Raw genomic sequence first — 21485 nt, 5'->3', positions numbered from 1 at the left:
GCACTCGGTGAATCATTTGCAAATTCAACAGCCCCAAATTATTGTCGTAGCAAATTTATTTTTCAACTCGCTATAATAACGAACTTTTCCCTCCTCACAACGATTATTTATGACGTTGGGAATAAGACTTCCTGACATTTACGATCAAAGTTCCCATTTTTATGGTGTCTGTCGATCCCCCCCCTGGTTTTTTATGCTTCCACACAAGACGTATCGACATTCCAACGACGAAATAAGGGAAAGAAAAGCTCGAGAAGTTCTGACACTGTGGAAAAATCGAAATATAAATTATTCGCGGTATTTATACACGCGGATCGAGTGCACTTGGAATTCTCTCACTTCCGTGACGATTTTATCCCGCGCGCAGTGAAAACGGAACGGGAGTAGCCAGACCCGAGGTTGCATGCGAGCGAGTGTCGCAGGTGGAAAAATCGTCGTTACCATCACGCACACATACCGTTTTATACCATTGTATAACCGTAACAACTTTTACGAGCAAGCAGAAGAGCCATTCCCACCATAATTTACGTGCGATTAACCGAAATGCGGTATAATATCAGTGTGCATTTGCATAACAATACGATTTCTTAGAAACTGCATTAGTACCTAGCTGATGCATGTAACTCGCGAATGGGAGTTGTGTGTGCGCGTGTCTATGTCACCAAGAAAATTTCAGATTAAGAATTCCCTTCGAACGAATGGATCTGCGAGCGTTTAACTCTCACAAAGTCAGGAAATGCGGCGACGATGCAATTCATAACACTTTAAACCCGATTCCGGTTACTTCCAAATGGGAGTAATTAAAGAAAACTTCTCGACTACACAACAGATCGACAAATTTTATTTTTTTCGTCACGATTCCTTGATCCAACGAATATTCTGATGGATCAATTATGGTTTTCTGGAATTCAACAAAATCAGGTCACCCACGCTATAAAAAACGTAATGCCCGAAGCACGGTGAATAAAAATTGAGCAAGTCGCTAAAAAAGTGTTCGTATCGTGACCAGAGGCATTTAAAAACCACTGACGTATTTCGCCGCCAAAAATATCTTGGCTCCTCGCAGTGTGTCACGTGTCGAAGGAAGACAAAACGAGCCGGGAAAAAAAAGCGAGTCGAGCATCAAAAGTTAACTGTCGGAAGCCACTCATCAAAACTAAGGAAAATCAGCCGGTTAGACAGCCAGTGAGATGAAACATTTCGAGGCTTCAAACATCTCTTGTGTTTCGTGAACATGTTTGTTTACTTTGCCCCCGCTAGAGTCAGCTTTGTTACAGAAATGATTTTTGATTTTGTCAGTGTGCGGACTGTCGACGCTGAATAATTGCTAAATTCCAGAGGGAAAATTTCATCGAAGGCTGAAAACGTTTAAAAATTGTGAATAACTTATTTGCTCTTTAATAACGACATTTCCTCGTCGCGTTATTGCTGAACAATCAGATATTCTGACTCTGCCTCAGCATTGATATGGCTCCCAAAGCACTTGAAAATATCTAATATTTCGAGCCACACGTCGAAGCTCGGAACGATTCGTATAGACGTCCGAAGTATTCCCATTTCCAAAAGCATTTAATCACCTGAGCCAGAGTATTCCCAGGAGCCCAAAATATTGAACGAACATTCCGGAGTGGTTGTATCAACTCATTTATACTCAAACATATGCGAACATATCTGTTCTCTCCGTTGAGGCGTGTTCCACGAGATGGCGAAATAGGCGTATTTTCTTTCCTTTGGAACATCGATATTGGACACGAAGCCACAGACCCCCGATACACGCGGTAGAACAAAATTCGAGAGAGAATAAAAAGATAAAAAAAAGTAAAAGAAAATGTCACTCCGCGAGAAGGAGTGCGAGAGATGTTCGATAAATTACATTTCCGGGGAAAGGGAAAAGAAAACTTGGACAGAAAGTTTCGAGAAGTTCTGAAGTTACCCTCAGCAAGATCTTCAAAGCATAGGTATATAAAGGTACGTAAAAATATGGGAAAATATATATATATTTACTTAGGCAATGGAGGAAGACACTCGAGTCCACGACTCCGGAACTTGGCACCTTCGTTGAAGGGAGAGGCCGCAGGTCTCGAGGCATCGAAGGTCAGGTTTCCTTGTCAATGAGAAAACTCAGCAGCTTCAAAGTCCTTCAAGTTACTTAGAGCGCCAATCGAATCCAGTAATTTCAAACGGAGTGGAAAATTCTCTCGCATTCTTGTACCTTTTATTTTCACACTGCGCACTTTTATTTCCGCTCTATCCAATGACGAAGGAAAATAGCAATGCAACTTGAGAAAGTTTGGTGAGTGGAAAAAGGCGCGAAGGCATGATAAATGCTAATTGCAGCGCAATGCCCGATCGATAAAACGCGTGTATTATTCATGCTCCACAATCAAAAACAGATCAACGTTTTACAACGTGCTTAATAAAATATACGAGTCTGCATCACGCATGTAAATCTCTGAGCATTTTTTTATACTTGTAGCCTCGTACGGCGCTTTTATTATTCGTTGGATTCTACAATTGCTTTTCGAAATTCAATCCTTGCATTCAATCCACTTGACTACCAAACGCTGCAGAGCACTTGAGAGATCCGGGAACGAATGCAATTTTTCCAAAAATTAGATTTTTGAGCTCTTTGATCGACAAAAAATGAAAAATTTCGACAAATTTCGGCACGAAAGTGGTGAAAAATTTGCTTAAGTTCATACAATAAAAGATTTTCTTAAGAAAGTCTTGAAATTTACGCAGAGTTCAAATGGGTAGTCGACTGACACGCGTTTCAAATTTTAAGGAGTTCATCTTATTGGTTATTGAGATAAACGTGTTTACATATGAAGAAAAATACACAGGATTATATCGACTGTACATAAAAAATCATTAATCTTATAACGATTGAACGCTTGTTACGAATTTTATGAAAAAGTACACAATAACAATGAAGTACTTAATGAAAATCTGAGAAAAAAATTCGAGACTCTTGTCTTACTAGAAACGAAGATACGTCACCTTAAAGATTGAAAGAAATTGGTAATGAGCACTCGTGTAACCTCACGTTACACATTTGTTAATGTTAATGCTTTTTTCTCGATCCATTTCCCGTTGTGTTTTTCCTTTGCGCTCTCTAATGCAAATTTTTACATAAAAACTATAGTTTCACCGCCAGGAACGAATGAAATTTCAGGTTCACTCAGTGATGGTTCCCCGATTAATTAATAGCTTGTAATTTCGAATTAATAACTCTGACATTGATTTAGAGTGATTTTATATTTAATTAGGAAGCAAAAATCGATCCAGTTTAGACACCCATAAAATACAATTGTTCGGGCATGACCTTAATATTGTAACCGCTCAGAACAGACAGAAAAATGACAAAACTATTTCCATTTGCGTATGCAAAAAGTGTTTTTCGGAAGCACGTGTAAGTCTAATGCAGAGTCGACCTCTGAACGCGAACGTAAATATCTGGCCTAAGTCGGTTAACCAGACTCTGTTTGAACAGATTTGATAAATTGGTTCGATCCTTTGCACGGGAGCACCTGTGTCTAGATTATTCCATAAATTAAATTAATGTCGAAAGACTCGAATGAATATAGGCGCACGCTAAAGTTTCCATCGGTCGGATACACCGAGCGTGTATCAAAGAACCGATTTCAACCTCGGTTCTTATCTGCAGGAGAAAAAGAGGGACGAATTTTGACCTATCGGAATCATATCGAGTCGATAGGGCTACAAATTTTCTTCACCCCCTGTCCTCATCGCGTGCCATTCAAATTCCGAAGCGATCCCAACAGAAATTCGATCCAATACTCTCGTCGAATCAACGATTTTTCATTCGTGAACCCTCCATAATCCACCTTCAAGACAGTTTACCTTCCAATCTTCTCCAAGAGAACTTCTCGACTTGATCAACCTCTATTAAGGGGGAATCCTGCTTTAGAAAGTTAAAGAATCGATTGTTTTCGGGTATGTTTTTAGGATAGACGAAAATAACTTATTACGATAGCGAACATTTTCGTACAGTTTCAGGAATATTTCAAGAGTACAAAAACATTTTTTTATACCGTAAATACAAATTCGTAAATACGAATTCGTGCTCCGAGTCTGATTGTCAAAATTTCTCAGCTATGTACAATGGGGAGATCGCAATTATTGTCTGCAACAAAGATTCGAAAAAGTTGCGAAATTCTATGTTTACAGCACGTTGAATTGATATTCTTCTTCTTCAGAATTTTCAAACTCCCAAAAAATATAGAATTTCGCAATTTTTTCGAATTTTTACAGGCTCGTATGAAAGTAAAATATGTGCAAATGGAAATAAAATTTGGAATTTTCGACAGCCAGACCTTGCGCATAAACCATGTAGTACAAAGAGTATTTCTCCCCTTAAAAAAATATCTTTGTACTCTCGAAGTATCCTCGAAACTATGCCGAAAAGTTCGCTATCCTGAGTTATTTCCGTCTACCTTAAAACCGTTCCCGAAGACAATAGATTTTTTGACTCCCTAAAGTTTTTCCTTCTTTTATTATCACGAAAAAAGCCAACTTCATTTCCCCCCGAACTTTAGCCAATAAATAACACACAGGAGGTGTTCCATCAGGTTCCTCCACTGTGCATGCGTTTCAGATCAATTTTGTCTCATCACACGAACCGTGACAATGAAGAGAGCCACCGACGATGAGATTGAATAGGGACAACGTTCGGACAACCGTTCGTGCCTCTTTGCTCCGCTTCGCTCGTAACCGTGCTGTCTCTCTTTCTCTTCCCATTTGCTCTCGTTGCAACAGACACAGCATGCACAAATACTCATCTTCCCCCGCCCTTTTGATTTTGCCACCTCTCCGCACATTCCGCCCACCTCTTATCCGGCATAGCGCGGTAAATACCGACGTCGTAGCTTACGATATGCGTTACGTCATACTCAAACATTCTCAGACACATGAACGCTCGATCATATACGTATAGATCGCTCTCGCCATAGGTATACTCGGCAGTGCTTAGCGCTTTGCGAGATAGTTTTCCGGATAGGGCAATAATTTGGCGGCGCGGCGCTTGCGCCGCAAACCAAGTCCAGGTCAACGGCAAGAGCGTCGTCCCAGTCTAGTCGTACGACGAACGCCAAAGTAACCGACCGAAGAGCCCGCGACGCGCCGCTTTTCCCCACCGAGCGCTGCTTTTCGCACTCGACGTCTCTTCCTCCACGGATAGCCCGTTCCCTCCGGCGCGTTAAACGCCCCGAACTCTTGACGAGTGTTCGAAATCGTGGCGCGCTCGTCCTCCGGGATATTAAACCGAAATTCAACATTTCAAAGGTTCATTCGATGATATGATTCTTACAACTTATGCTTCACGGTCTTCTATCACGACGGAGATAAAAAAGCATTGCTTGGAAAACACGTAATAAAAACACATCGAATCAAAATAACAGTTGAGTGCATGTGAGTGACGGACTTTTTCCATATTCAATCTTCTGCGGATGGGAATTTTGTACTTTTGGAAATTCCGCTGAAACGAGGCCTAGGAAGTTTCACTTTTTACTCCGAATAAGAGTACGCTCGACCGAGGTAAATTTTCAAAGATCCTTATAACACGATGCTCTCAATGTTTTGTCATGCTGTAAGTCCATTGAACTTCATTTGGATCGAAAACTCAATGAGTTTGCCAGCGGCCCGCACGCTCGGCGCTCGGAAAAATACTTCTGTCAGGGAAATTTGTCGTTGGTGGAGCTTCCGGCATTGGCTTTTTGATGGAAGAAGAAAAAAGCTTCTCATTCGTCGCCCTTACCCAGAAAAACACGAAAATCCGATCATTTCGAATCGCAGTGGTGCGTTGCAATTGAAAAATACTTCGGAACGGAAAGCAACAAGTTTTTTTTCTACAGTGAGCTTAACCAGTTTCGATACGTCGATGTTTTTCGAGTTGAAATATAATGGAGTCAGTGAAATTTTTGTTCTAAGTAAATAAGCATAAAATCATTTTGCACGCGCTTGCATTTTTATTTTCGCACGATCGTAATTATCTTATTCGTAAACGAATTCCATATCAATTCCTATAAAAACTGAACGCGATAATTCGCTGTTTTTTCAACGTTTAACTTCCGTTTTTTTGACACTAACCTCTGGGTTCGCACTCATTCGCGTTTTTACACTCGTCAAGATCGTTCGATAAGACGCTTGACGAATCACGTTAACCGGGATTATCCCTAAGCGACCTTAACTCGGAGTGGAGAATTTCAACTGTTGTAGCGCGTCAGGATTGCTGGGAATTTGACAAAATTCAACATCCGACGAGCGCAACTATCAATAACGAGCGAATCCCTAATGATACCCAGAAAAAATTAGTGAAAATTTCCCACGAACGTGGAGGAGAAAATAAAATCGACGGTGATGCAACTGCTCGTGTGTAAAATACTGCGAAACCGTGTACTAAACGCGAATCGAGCAGATGAAACCCTCGAAAATTGCAAAAAAATGGGGATCAGGAAAATGACACAATTCGTTAAGAAATACGACGCTCGGCAGTCCCGAAAAGGAATCAATATGAAAATTTCGAAATTCGGTAAACTTAATGCCACGTGCAAGAGAACACGCGCCGTTAGCAATGAAAATGTACAATTTTGTTGAAGAATGAAAAAGAAAATAGAAAAAAAGTAAAATAATGTCATTCAATGACGAAATATATAAATTCTGCGGGTAAAAAATCTCCAAACTCAATCGATTTTTTGAACTCACCGTTTCCTTGAAGATTCCTGTGCCTTTTCGATACTGCCTCGACAAATTTGAATGTCTACCGTACTTCTTGAGGTGAGCCTCGCAACTGATTCGCGGGAGTGCTAATTTGGCGATCGCACTCACGCAGACGTTCACTGGATTTGCATATTAAAAAGCAAATATAAGAAAAAAATGAATTTTCGATCATACATTCGTCACTACTTTCGGCGTGATCAGAACAGCTTATTTCAACAACCCAACTTATCTCTCTTATAAGAGTAAATGAAATTAATAGAATATGAATAATTGTACAGACAAGCTTGCGAGACGGTATGGAAATTAGAAGCAGGCAAATACGAACTGAAAGCTGCTCAACGATCATTGGAATCCGATATAATTGAGTCTTGGCAAAAAATTTGTATCGTTTGATGGGCTCAAAGTTTCTATATTGTGAGGATTCGCAATTATTCTGAACTTCGGTGCGGTAAAATCGTCTCAGTTTATCAAGTTGATCTTCAAAAATTCCTCGAATACGGAAATTGCGATGCGGATGACAGACTACAGATAATTTCTCTCCCTCCCTTTTATTTTGATCTTTCTCTTTATCGTTCTGTCACTCCTGAGCCCTCGCAGCGAAGCGCGAAAGTGGACCCAACGGTGAGGAAAGACGGAATCGTGTGACGTAGCAAATAACCGAGTGAGATAAGGAACTTTTCCGATTCCGCGCGAGGTCCAAGTTCGTCTTCGAAAAGCTCTCGAGGACGGTGAATAATCATTGCGAAGAATCCGAGTTCTCGAACGGCACAAGTTTCACTTTCTATACGATTTTAATTGTTTCTCACTCGGTTGATTTCCCGATGACTGCGCGTCTCCCGAAATATAAATAAAACGAGGAAGGGAACTCGAATTACAATCCCGTTGAACTTTTCACCAGATTATCGCAAGAGTTTCGAACCAACAACTTTTTTGTTCGTGCTTTCATGAACCTCGGCTACTGGGGAAAAAATGGGAACCTTTCCAGCCTGACATTGGTGCAAAAAAGTTTCCACTTTCAGCTTCTTATCAATCGCCTCGTCCATGGAGTGGCTTTCGAACGATATCCGATTTCGAAATTGCAGTCTCCTTGGCGCGGCACTTTTGCCTCGTTCAGTTGAAAATAACCGCGTGCAACATTTCTCAAACTGAATTCCTTCAACGACAAAGCCCTAATTACTCCAACAAACACTGCCCGTCTCTAAGATTTTTATAGCTCTATTGCATTATTCAATGCAATTCACGAAACAAAATGAGATATTTTTATATCAGTTGCGAAACAAAAAGAGCTCGAAAAACATACAAAACTTGGGACTCGGGGGAAAAAATCGTCGTCATTAAAGATGGAACGTTGCTTCAGTGGAATCAAGTCTCAAAATGAGAGAGAATCCGAAAACGACTATTGACAGGTCACGAATCGATTAAAAGCTTTCTCCACAATGTTCGTTCAACAGCAAATGTGACAATGTAGGATTTTCTCCATTTTTACTTATCGCGAACTTTCCCAACACGTTTCTTTAATACGATGATCCGTCACGGCCTCCGTGATTCGCTGGGGGAAGAGTCATTTTTCAAGAACTCTTAGAGCACCGACGAGATGCAGCGAGAGAGAGAGAGAGAGAGAGAGAGAGAAAGAGAGAGTGGAGAGTGCTTTTGAATAGGCAAACAGAGGCCCTCGAGAGTGCGAAGTGGCGTTGCAGTGCGGATGAGATTGTCTCGTTCGTCGTTTCCCAACCGTAAGATTTACGCGTTCGAGAGAAATTAAAATCGGCCAAAAGTAGCTGTAATTAAAATGAATTTGATTTTCCTGACTTCTCGGACGAAAAAATTCGCTCGAATCGTTCAAAAGTCCGAGAAGGACGAATATAAGCAAAAAAGTAATCACCTTGGAGTGGTCTATTGATGGAATCGAATATAATAAAATTGAATACAGATTCTTTCGTCCTGAGTATTGAAGAAATTTCCAATAATTCGCTACACGAAATGATGTACTTTCCTTCTTCTTACTAGGGTAAGTGGAAAGTTCTTTGACTAATCGGATCCGACCCTCGAGGGACCAGCCTGAGATCGAACTTTGGCATCGACAATTTTTTATTCACAGACGTCGAAGCTTACCGGAGAATTAGATATTTTTTAGAATAAGAAGGTATATGAGGACATATTTTTTATTAAAAAAAACGTGGACAAAGTTGAGAGATCGAAACCCCGAAGAGCAATGGAAGAAAAATCGGAAGATTAGGATGTCGGAGCAGGAGGCGATGAACGTAAGAGAATATTTTTCTTCCGCTCGATAAACGAGAAGATGCTCAAGTAGAAAACAAGAGTCGAGAAAATTCGATGATGAGAGAAAAATTTAATCGCCCATGATCGGTGCGCCATTTTTAACTCACGTGCTTCGATGCATTTGAAAAATGAAGAAGGAGAATTCCTTAAAGAAGAGAAAACGGATCCCGAAGGGATTTTGAAACGACGGAGAGGCTGGTGAACCGCGATTTCATTGAAACTGCGAACTCAACTAACAAGAAAATAATAATGTGAGGAAAGATTGCTGCGGTAATTAGACTGCGTCGTAAGTAAAGTACGGCGAACGAGTCGCGGTGCCGTTAAGGGAGCGTTTGCGAATTTCTTGAGAAAGATAAATCCATCACAGGCTATACATGCGCGAATAACTATCGCTAAGAGACCATCAATCTCTTCGTAATTGCAGGATCTCACGTATCTTCGTTAGGATGAATTCTGTATCGGAAAACCGCGAGAACGAGCCGATGAACCGATAGTTAGAGTGGCAAAAACAGGAGCGTAATTTATTTACGGAGAACGTTTGCGCGAAGTAACTGATTTTCCATCCGCATCTTATTCGCGAAGTTTCATGTGCCAGGACGAGAGACAATGAACCTGTAAATAATGCAAGCATCTGATTTTTCCGCAGTATTATGCTCTTCGAGTTTTTCGATCAATGCTCACATCTTAAAGGAGAAAAGTTCGATTAAAAAGCATTAAGGGATCTACCCTAATTAGAATTTTAAAAAAATCTATTATTTTTATTGCATTTTTCGAAGTGGCATATTTAAAAGTATGATACTAAAATTTTATAAAGATCTGAGCAGCCTAAGTGTACTTTTGAACGACGTTTACTCGGCTGTTTGAGCGCGCCGCCGGGTGCAGTACCGCGTACCTGCCTTCGTTTTTCTTAAGATTACGTTTTTAGATGGCCCGTTGATCAAATCTCCGAAACTATTCAACCGATCCTGACCAAAATTTTACCGCATATCATACGGATTTTGAAATTTTTAGTGCAATTATTTTTTTATTGCAAAAAACTATGAAAAACGTGGTTTTTCGTAGTTTTGGGAAAAATGGCCGGCATTTTGTCATTTTTGAAATAATCAAAAAAACCGTATGATATGCTTTGTAGCCATTTACCTATTGAATCTAAAAGCATTTTTATTTTTTTTCTCCCGATCATCCATTCCAGAAATTTTATCAACAGCGCCCACCCATATTTTTTTTGGACCTGTCTTCTCCCCCATTTTCTGTACGAAAACTGAGTAAAATAAATATTGAAAAAAAATTTTATGTATTTTTTAGGTCTGATACTTTTTATATCCATTTTTATAATTTATATCGGTCAAAGAAATTGGTCAAAAGAGTCTTTTTTTTGACTGTCTAATTAGGATAGACCCCTTAAGGAGGGTGGATCACGACGATACAATGTTGCCATGCTAAACCATGTTAAAAATATTAAGAATTTCAAAATGATAAGAATTTAATGAAATTTGCTAAATGTATTCTTTAAAAATATATAAGACAATATAAACTTTTATAGATTTTTATACCACATAGCTCTCGAGTAATTGAGCACTAAAGTTCACGTCTATGAGCACATACAGTTATACATCTCGTGCATAAGAACTTCGGTTTAATGCTCAATTGTTCGATAACCATGTGGTAAAAAAATTTGAAAAAATTGTATTTGTATACTTGATGCCGAAGAATGTTATCACCAAATTTGATAAAATTTTGATTATTTTGATTTCGTGATCCACCCTCTTTAAGCTGAATAGCAAATGATCCACCGATCTTCGATTTCATGAATAATATTAAAGCAAATAAACACGGAATTGTAGTGTATGAACTTCCGGAGGTCATAATAGTACATCAAACAATTTCGAACGCTGCAATGGAATAATGAGCAACCTATTTCAGTCGCATATTAATTCAGCGAATCAGCAGCTAAAAATATATGATAAATGTAGCTTCAACTATCGCTCGTGATTCTCAACTGTCAGGTTTTTTTCAGATTCGTAAAAATTAGGAAGAAAAAGCACATCAGACGCGTGCTCGTCTGCGATAACGCACAGTAGCAAATTTTTACAGGTTTATGAACAAAAGCGCTCGATCTCCTCTCCGTTTGGCTTTCTGTCTGTAAATACGGGACAAAAACTAGCGAACACGCGAATGCGAATCGTCAAATGTTGAATGAGAACGAATAAAAAAAACGAACAGCGACGACGATTTGTGCTGAGAGAATAGAAGCAAAAATGTGCACATAAAAGAGCGGATTCCGTGTCGAATGGATATTATTTCAAGGTGCCCGTACATCACTCATTTCGTACTCCGTGACGGAGGATTCTCGCTTGATATCGCCCCCTTTATAATTGTAATCGCGATCCACAGTCGCACCGAATATGGTGCAGTAGTTATTCGTTTTTTTCGCGAATACAAGTTTTATTGGCATCGCTTTCCATAATTGTGTATCTCGCCCATCAACCTTCTCCACTCGGACAAACACACGTTGTGTTTGTCCAAGTACTTGCACGCATTACGAATTCGAATCAATAGCACAAAATTGCAGTACTACATTAATCGAAAAAGGTCAGGGTTACAATTGGATATCGTGCATGCATTTATTACACACATTACTTGCATGAAATAAAGTTGGAATAATAAGGTAGGAGAACGCTCTAGTTGGAGCAGACTTTTCCCCTGCAATTGCTTCTTACAAGCATGTTCCATCAATTCCCAAGCTCATTATTCCACGCTTATTAATTTAGTCGTCGACGCATTCAGGCTCCAGGGGAGTTTGAAAAAAAAGTCTCGTTGGAGGAAGGCCTAGGAGCACGAAATGGCGCTGGCGGTGAACGGTAGACATTGTTATTTAACGAACGAACATGTCACCGATCTTGTCTCTCTTTTTCTCTCGAAAGTAATGAAACCAATTAAGGGTGGCATCCTTCTGTTTATCGGGGAGTGTGCCTCGAGCGAGAACGTTCTTCGTAAATTCGGCTCCCTTGTGCTTGCGGGAACGGATTTTTATATTTTCTTTTATTTCATCGTTCGTTGTTTCGGTGGGAGCGAAAAATCGAGGGCTTTTGGAAAAGAAAAGCTGTGTCAACGCGAGGGGAACTGTTGCATGAATTTTTTTTCTTCCTTCGTGACCATTTCATTCCAAGAACAAAACGATTGATTGAAAACCGGGCTTACGGTTCCCACCCCCTCGACATCCCGATACGAAATACATCGGCGAACAAAGAATCACACTTTCGGTTCGAGCAACACACGTTTTTTCAACATTTTCATCGCTATGGTGCGCACTCGAATTCTATGCTTCACAGCCGATGAATTTTCAACGGTAATCTGCTGTTTCGAAATTTCATGGAACGGGCCAAGCACTCGAAGCGAAATACGACCATTTTATCATCGACTCTTGTGTGTGTTATAATAATTAGACAAAAATCACGTTCCGACGCTCATCCCACGATGATATTTTTAAATAAATGTTCTCCGAATGAGATGAGCCTTCATCGATGTGTATAACTGCCCATATGAGAAATATTTCGCAATATAGGAAGGGGATTTCCGGGACGAAAATTAATAATCGTCCGCCAGTACCAATGTTCCTGCACAACTTTCAATATCCGCATTCGCTTTTAGCGATCGCGAGGCGTTTTTATCCCAGTATACAATGAATAAAACTGAGGAGTGTATACAACGCGGGATTGTAGTGTGTATCATTTTTTCATCGCTTCATCCGTGCGGCGATATCACTGTGCATTCATTTCGCGAAGCGATATTCTCCTTTCACGAGACGCAAATAGCCGATGCAATTATTTTGCTTTCAGACCGGTGATGATCGTTTGCTGTGGATTTAAAGACCCTGGGGAAGTGCGATCAGTTCGATGTCTGAAGTCTTTCTTCACGTAACTTTCGTATTTCTGTCCCCTGCGTGTTTCTTTAAGCACCTCGAAAGTTGTCAATAATTCTTTGACAATTTATGGTAATTATCGATGTTAAATAAATGCTATGCCGATGTGAAACTCCCCGTCGCGCAGCGTCGCATCGAACTTCAGTCCATTTCGAAACGAGGGCATGAACGTTACGGTGGATTTTAAGGCCTAATGAACATTTGCAGCGGGCGAAAAAACGGGATTTTCTTGATTATTTTTCGTCAAGAAAATTTATCGAATATATCGAAAAACTGTGAACGACACTCATTAGTACATATGTTCATGTACTTGTACAATTTTTTTCATCAAAAAATTTGTCAAAATGCCGCAAAATGCGGAATACAGCCGGCAAAAATGCCGGCTGTATTCCGCAGTAGCACCTTTTTTGAGCATCAGTTGCGGTGGACATAACTGAAAAACTATTAATCCGATCCATACGAAATTTATACCACTTATTTATTATGATAATAGCTTGGGCCTGGATGAAGGATTTGTAAAAATATTGATTTAAAAAGAAATGGCAGTTTTAACAAAAAAATCGTTTTTTGAGGTGCTAAATTTTCGGCTTTTTATCCGATCTTTATGAAATTTCGTGAGAATATTCTTAAGACATTGTACTTGAAGAATATCTAATAAAAAGAATGTCCATTTTTCCGCCCATCGCAAGTGTATTCAGGCCTTAATTGTCAAAAAAAAAGGCAAATACTCGCTATTAATTTGAAGTCACTTTATGCGAGATCATGTGAAGTAATAAGAGCAGAGACAGAGCTCTCGAAATGAAAATGTTCTCAGTAAAATAAAGTGCGGAAATGAATTTAATGCGAGAATGCAAAAGGAGTAAGATAGCGAGATAAAACTCTCCTAACAAAGTTCCTTTGAAATTTTCAGGACTATGATGATCATAATAAGTGTCATTATTATTGTTAATATAATTATGATTATGTTTCTAGGCGTTGATGAGATAGGGCGCCTGCAGCAGTCTCGCTCTGCATATGTGAAACTTACTTAAGTTCTTGAGCAGTGAGAAAAAAAAGTCGAGTGCGAGCCGCATAAAGCTGTTACACCCTCTTTCACGTGTCACGCTTTTCCCCTTTTTTAACTCTCGAAACAAACTGCGAAGAAAAAAGAATACCGAGCGCGGTTCTTTTCAGGTTGCTCGAAAAAGGATGAAAATTGGAAGACAAGAGGCTCAGAGAAAAAGAAAAAGAAAGAGACAAAACGGAAACACTGCTGTCTCGTTAAACGAAGTGGCGTTAAGGTTTTATTTTACGCTCTGCAAAAAAGGTTCTTTGCACACGTCGCGTCGAATACGAGTGCGTGTACGAAAGCTGTACTCCGGTACTGAACGACCAACGTATACCAGCTCGGAAAAATTACCTTTTTATTTCATTTTATTCGACCTCGCAGACTGAATATTAAGCAACGAAACCCAGAAGTTCAGATTTCCTCCGCATTCGAATTTGGCACGATATTTCTTTCTGCTCTCCGTATTTTATGCTGTAAAAAAAGCAAATTTTTTAAAACCCCGACCAGAAAGGGGATTCGAATTCGTACGAATTTCACTAAAGTTATGAAAACCTATTGGTCGGTGTAAAAAAAATGAAGTGCTGGTGCAGCTATAATTCTGCCGTGTACGAAAATCGTGTTCTGGGACGCGTGCACGATTCCTGGACGCCCGCAGGGGAGTCGTTTCGAACAGAGTTGGCTTTGGTCAGATCAATCGGAAAGACGTCCTCCGTTCGAGGAATTTCGTCGTACAGCGACTCACGTATGTGTATTCGGGCAATTTTGGCTTTCCGTCGAAACGCTATGTCCCTCGCTGTACACGTCTAACGTGTAAGCATAGTTGTATGGAGTACAACGATTTGTTGGGAATCCGAAACTGGCAAAGTTGACACGGGAACGAGCCCTGAACGAGAAATTCAGTGGTCCCGTCCTTCGAGGGATTCCCTAGACAAAGCACGTATGTGCAAATCCCTCGTAAGACCGAAGAATGTATTTCCCAAGTGTATAACCCGATAAATCTGTATCCCGAGCGCTGTAGGACTCTCGCCTCTCTCTCGCTCTAGTTTCACATTGCGAGCAGGGACGGCTGATAAGAGTTTCGAATGAAAAGGCCTGCTTCGCACCGTGGTAGCTGCGGCTGGAGTAAAAAATATAATGAAACATCGGCGCTCCGTTTTGACGGGCACTTTGTAGACGAATTCCATCGACATCAATATTATTACGTTATGACGAGCGCTGATTTCATTTAATGTACTAATGAAAATTGAGGATGATGTGTCCTGAAATATTCGGGAGTGCGAGTGATGAAAAGTGATATCGAATTTGGACAAGCTCTCGTTTCGATCATTCGATTAAACCCGATGTACCGTGGCTCATATTTGTATTCAAACCATTATGAATATTGTTTGCACTCGAAAATCGAGTCCAAAATAATCATCCTCCGACGCTTTAATTTTATTTAAAACTTGCACACGATCGGAGAAATGTTAAAACTGAAATGCAAAAGCGTTTATTTTGCTGAGAAAATCAATACTTTTCAACGGACTGAAGATGAAAAGAGATTTGGAGACTTTCCAAACGTCCTTAAGGGGTCTATATACTCTTATTAAAAAATCATAAGTATGGATATATTTATTTATTACTTTTAAATATGTATACTGTCAAAAAATGCAATAAAAAAATCGATTTTTTGAAAATTTGAATTAGGGTAAACCCCTTAATGCTTTTTAATCGAACTTTTCTCTTTTTAAATGTGAGCGTTGATCGAAAAACTCGAGGAGCATAATATCGCGGAAAAATCAGAGAATTACAGGAGTGATTTGATAAGGAAAAGACATCAAAAGCTTATTCAAATATGAAACGAAACTTCGGTCCGAAACAGTCGAAACTTCAGTTTCTTTCAGTACTGCTAATTTAAATCAATCTTTTACCCAATTTTGAAGTCGATTGAGAGTCAAACTTCGATCAACATCGAGAAAGCGAAGAAAAATTTTTCCTGACGAAATCGCGATTCTATCATCTCCCATTAACTTTTTTTCGGCCCAATTTCGCATTTGAAAATCCGCGATAAACTCTCACTTCGAACGTTTACACTATTTCATATATCATATTAATACATACCCCACATTTCGTATAACGTGTCCATCTCTTCTCCCCGAGGATACGCAGATAGAGTCTCATGTATATACCGCTGCACCTACGCTCGGCTATCTTTCGTGATACACCGACGCGCAGAAAATTCACTAGTTCGGAGAACAAACTTTGAAAGCTCCGGGGCTTTATCATCGTGTCGACTATTGCTTCAATATTATACCGTAAAACTGTAGATTTTTTCACTCAAGTATTTTTGTCGTTGATAAAAGTGCCTTTTTAAAAGAGCAGTGAAAATACGAGAATCTTGACGAGACTGGCGTACAAAAATGCAAATTCAAATGGCATTGATCGTTCGTTGGAAATTCGTCAGAATTTTCTTTTCCTTATTTCAAAAAGTCTCATTTAGTTCTGCAATTAAAGGAAAAAGGATCGTTGAAAAAAGGCAAATTTAATGCGAGAAATTGACAGACGATTTGTAATGCACAACTAATTCATAAAAATCCTTATGAAAAGCGTGAAAAATCAGCTCAAAATATCTCGCAGAATTTTATCACTACCGGCAACATCTTTGCCGGATGTGGTTCTCGGCCTGCGTTCGCTTCGTCCGGCCGATCCATCATGCTATCAGAACTGCACGTAAATTGAATATTAAAACTGAAGTTAGATTTTCTTGGACCGTTATATAGCAACCACGAAGGAACGACAGCTTTGGCGAGCATGTTCCTCGAGTTCCTAATCAATTCTACATACGTTTTACAACATGGCGAATCCGAATGGAAGTTCGAGAGGAATAACGACCCTGGATAATCGTGCGACGTGAATCAAGTTGTTTGTCGTGCTCTCAGAACGTTCCCCAAACTCGAAAGTCGAGTGGGATAAGTAAGGGTCCGATTGGAGTCGATATTTTTCTCGATTCAAATCGAAAGTACATGGAACGAATACATGGAAAAAACGAATACAAATCGAAATACATGGAAAAATGTAAATAATTACAGCCGCAATTCCAAGGCAATTTTTCCGCAGTGGATTGACCTTTATACTTTTACACGCCCGGATAAAAATCCTGGTGACGCGTCGAAGGAACGATAGCATCGAAATTGAGCCGAAAATATTCGGGAAAAAAGGGCTGACGTAGAAGAATCTAGAACAGGAAATTGTTACGAGCGAATTAGTGGTCGGACTGCATCGACGAAGGCGATACGCGGTGTTTTCGGACAACAAGGGTGAAACTAAGCAAAAAAATGTGACGGTTTGTGAGGGTGTGAAAAATGTAGGCGAGGGGATACCTGACACGCCCTTTTCACACGAAGCTTTTGATTTCCAAACACAAACACCCGTCGTATATAAACAAATAATGGAAGGGTGTTGGACCGGTTTGATTGATCGATCGAGTGATAAAACAATCTATTATTCTCGCACCCGTCAATAAAGAGGGTGAAAAAAGTAGAGGGACATTTGAAAAAGGCTCACGTGATCGTCCGATAAGAGAGCTTGCTATGGGGGTGAAATATAACGAGGCATCGAGCTCCGGAGATTCCTTTTCGCTTTTCTCATTTGTACTTTTCTTCTCTATCATCGCGAATATCATGATCCTCTTTTGCTGGTCTTCTTAATAAAATGTTCGTACATCGTGCATATTAAATGTTGTGTGAAGGATCGAATGGGGCGATATGATCGATAAATCTTGAGGGGTTTTCATCCTGGCCGATTTACCTTCGATGGAAGGATGCTGCCCGAGCCTCGATCGCTCGATCTCTGACCAAGTGCGGGGATGTGACGAACGCTCCGAGGAGTACATCTTTGACCTTCCTTCGATGCTTCAGCGAGTTAACGACACCCTCAAGGGATGTACTGACCCGGGGAAACGGAACGTCCAAAGATCGGTGAATCCATTATCCGTGAGATGTGAGAGAAATATTGAGTTGGGAAAGGGCAAGTACGTGCTTCATCAAATATGAAACAAGCCGAGGCGCCCCTCGAACATTGAACAAACCGTTCCAGTTTCCCGTTAATAGGGCTATGAATGTCTCAATAAAAAAAAAAAAAAAAAACAATCTGTTTTTTCTTACCTGCCATGCCATCTCGTTCGCGCCTGTTGCTACTTTTGAATCCAGCATTGGCCAATCGTGCGGCCACCACCTCGAAGAAGCTGGAGAAAAAGAATGATTGATAACCGTATTTTCCAACGGTGCAGACGCAACGCCTTTTTCTTCATGAATAAACCCATTTCACTCAGCTTCATTGCTTTGGAATTATCCTCAGTAATGGACAACAGCAAACGATGAATTTGCTCCACGATCCAGCGTTTCTTCTCATGCAGACTGATCATCATCGTAAACTGCAACATTATAAAAAGCCATTTATGTAAATCGAATTCCATTGATTCGAATCAATCGAACGAGTAATCGGTTTTCAACGATTTTTCAATCCCAATTGGCTGCATGAGCAAAGAGATTTGAGGTTTTGGAGGATTTAATAGTGACTGTGATGGCCACGGACGCAGCTGAACACTCGGTGTCGGCGTTACACGAAAGCGAAGAGAACATTGTTAAGGGGTCTAGTCTAATTAGAATTTTCAAAAATCGATGTTTTTTGTTGCATTTTTCGAAATAGCATATTTAAGAGTATCATACTAAAATTTTATAAAGATCCGAGCAGCCTAAGTGTATTTTTGAACCTTCGTTTAAACGCGTTTTTCTCAAAATAACGTTTTTGGACGGCTCGTTGATAAAATCTCCGAAACTATTCAACCTATCTTGACCAAAATTTTACCGCATGTTCTTTATGGCTTTAGCTACAGCGCATATCACACGAACTTTGAAATTTTGAGAACTATTTTTTTATTGCAATAAACGATGAAAAAACGTGCTTATTCGTAGTTTGTGAAAAAATGGCTGGCATTTTGTCATTTTTGAAATAATTAAAAATCGTATGATATGTGCTGTAGCCATATTTACGCTATTCAATCTGAAAGCATTTTATTTTTTTTCTCCGATCATGCATTCCAGAGATTTTATCAACAGGGCACACCCATCTTTTTTGGACCTCTCTTCTCCTTCAATTTTCTGTATGAAAAATGAGTAAAATCGATATAAACATTTTTTTTGTGTATTTTTTAGGCCTAACATTTTTTATACGCATATTTATAATATATTTTATATTTTGATGTAAAATTATATTTTTTGGCTGTATAATTATGGTAGACCCCTTAATTGCCAGTACTTGGACTCGATTACTCACACTCAATAATCGAGGTGCAATATAGTCGCTGAAGGAATGTGTTTTCACAAACGAGAGATTTAGTGGACGAGGAGAGAACAATGAAAACGGAGTTTTTAAGGGGAAAATGAAATACCGGGCCTCGTGGAACGAGAGTGAGCCGAAGCAGCGAGTTTAATCGGCGAATAGCAGTGAAAATTAATTTATCGAGTCAGCCCTGCTCGGTCCAATCGAGCGTCGAGGAGAAGCAACGAGACGCAACGAGGATAGAAATTGAGCTCGTACGAGGTCGGCTTGTTGCACATGATGCGAATTGATTGACCGCCTCGATTGTCCCATTCGTTTTCTCCTTCCGATATATTAGTGCATACACATAAATAAATAGGGTGTGCCGTTACGAACCTTTGCTACGAGATGAAGAAGGACGATGTATATTTCGAGCTTTTTTAGCTTTCATTCCAATGTTTGGCATCAATCTTTGCTGCGTCGGCAAATACTGAAATTATTTTTGAAGAAACTAACATTTTTTTCGCACTAAAAAAAATATTTTTACCTAATATTTTTCCCACATATCGATTACACTAAAAAAGCACTGGAAATTGTAAAGTTTATTCCTGGTCGTAACAAGTCATCAGAAAGCTTCGGTTCCTCGAACCCTCCAGTTACCAATTCTGGGCACTATTTTCATAGTTTGCTCAACCGAATAAGCAAATAAAACGAAAAAACGGTTCATCCAGCTTCGTACGTAGAGGCTAAAAAACCGAGTCTGGCAATAAAATCTCACAGAGGCTTCTCCGTCCGGAGAACCATTTTGCATAACAATTTGTTTACCCTCGAAAGGTGTGAACTTTATTCGAAAGACTTTTTCCCAACACATGCATCATCGAAAAATATTTGCGCGACTAAATTTCGAAGGGACACCCTGTATGGAGATGCGTACTTCCAGCCCCAAAACGGGATGAGCCATCGATCTAAAACATTTTCGTGGACCAACGAGGATCAACGATTCCAATCTTCAGCGGTTGTGTACCGTTGACAGCATTTTAAAACCGTGAAATTCATGGCGCCGAAGAGAAGCTGCGGTTCATCAGAGAGAATTCTCATTCACTTTAATTTACGGTTACGAAACTTCATTTTCTCGTGTGAATGCGATCCTGAAACCGCAGCCACAGAAATACATTTATCTTCGTTTCAAAGATGCAAAAATCATCAATCCTCCAACAACTCCAGTGAAACGAGATGCTCGAAGCCATTCCGATTTCTGTCTAATATTCACTTTTTTCGTTGTGATCGATTCTGGTGTTTGACGAGGAAAGTAAACGACAAGTTCACAGAAATAAAAATCGACTGGTCAGGCCTCGCTGACGAGGAAGTGAAAGAAAATTAAACTTCATGGTCACTACAAAGTAGTTTTTTATTTTGCCGAATTCTTCTCGTTTCCAGTTTGTCAAAATTCGGTTTTTCATCCTGGACATTACCGGGACAGGAAAACCGTGTTGACAGCACTTCGACCGTCTCCACAGGATGAAGTGTTTCCAATGCCTCGCAAAGGGCTCGACTTTGTAACTTCATTACGAAGGAACTGAGTGGTCGATGGAGTGCGAGTTTTGACGATAGGTGCATAAAGCATCCGTCGAAAGCGTGTAAGAATTTAAAGTCCAAAGCTCGGGTTTGACCTCACGGTCCTATCTCGACCCTCTTTATCATCCGGATTTCGATGCCATTTCATAGTTGATGAATCTGGTTGAAGGAATGAATAATTATTGTTGGTTCTCACGAGAAATAAAAATATTTCAAACAGCATGAAATATTTGGCCTCGCACAATTGCGTTTGCACAAAATCAAAACGAATAAGCCTGAAGTGCGCGTGATTGTGATAAGCCAACAATCCGTCATTAAATTTCCGAATGAATTGCGCAGTCTGTAAAATCTTCGAGGGACTGAGCTTCCGGATTTTTCTCTCGCCGGGTACACCTTGCAAAGTTAAAATTGCCGCTGTAGGGAGCAGCTCGAGTTTCAATTGAATTTTAGAGTACTGCGAATCGAGTTTCGCCCAGTCGGGGAATTCTAACAGTTTTGATGAACACGCCAGCCCGGGAGGTTGAGTGGTATAAATATTTTGGGAAGCGTGGATTTGGCTTTCGACAAAGACACGAGTTCAACGCGGAGAATTATTGTCTGATATGTATAAGCAGCTGAACGATT

The 21485-nt window shown here is 40.0% G+C and overlaps 1 protein-coding gene across 2 annotated transcripts in view; it reads left to right on the top strand.

The window, feature by feature from the left end:
* Positions 1 to 5109: 5109 nt before the first annotated feature.
* The window catches only part of LOC122409290 (5-hydroxytryptamine receptor 7), an 85719-nt gene continuing 69343 nt past the window's right edge, over positions 5110 to 21485 (top strand). For both annotated transcript variants that reach the window (XM_043416744.1, XM_043416743.1), the window contains exon 1: positions 5110 to 5556. The gene's annotated coding sequence lies outside the window, so the exon portion shown is untranslated. The remainder of the gene's footprint in view (positions 5557 to 21485) is intronic.

The sequence above is a fragment of the Venturia canescens genome, chromosome 4 (genome assembly GCF_019457755.1).
Source record: "Venturia canescens isolate UGA chromosome 4, ASM1945775v1, whole genome shotgun sequence".
NCBI lineage: Eukaryota > Metazoa > Arthropoda > Insecta > Hymenoptera > Ichneumonidae > Venturia > Venturia canescens.
This window is presented reverse-complemented; position numbering and strand designations above follow the sequence as displayed.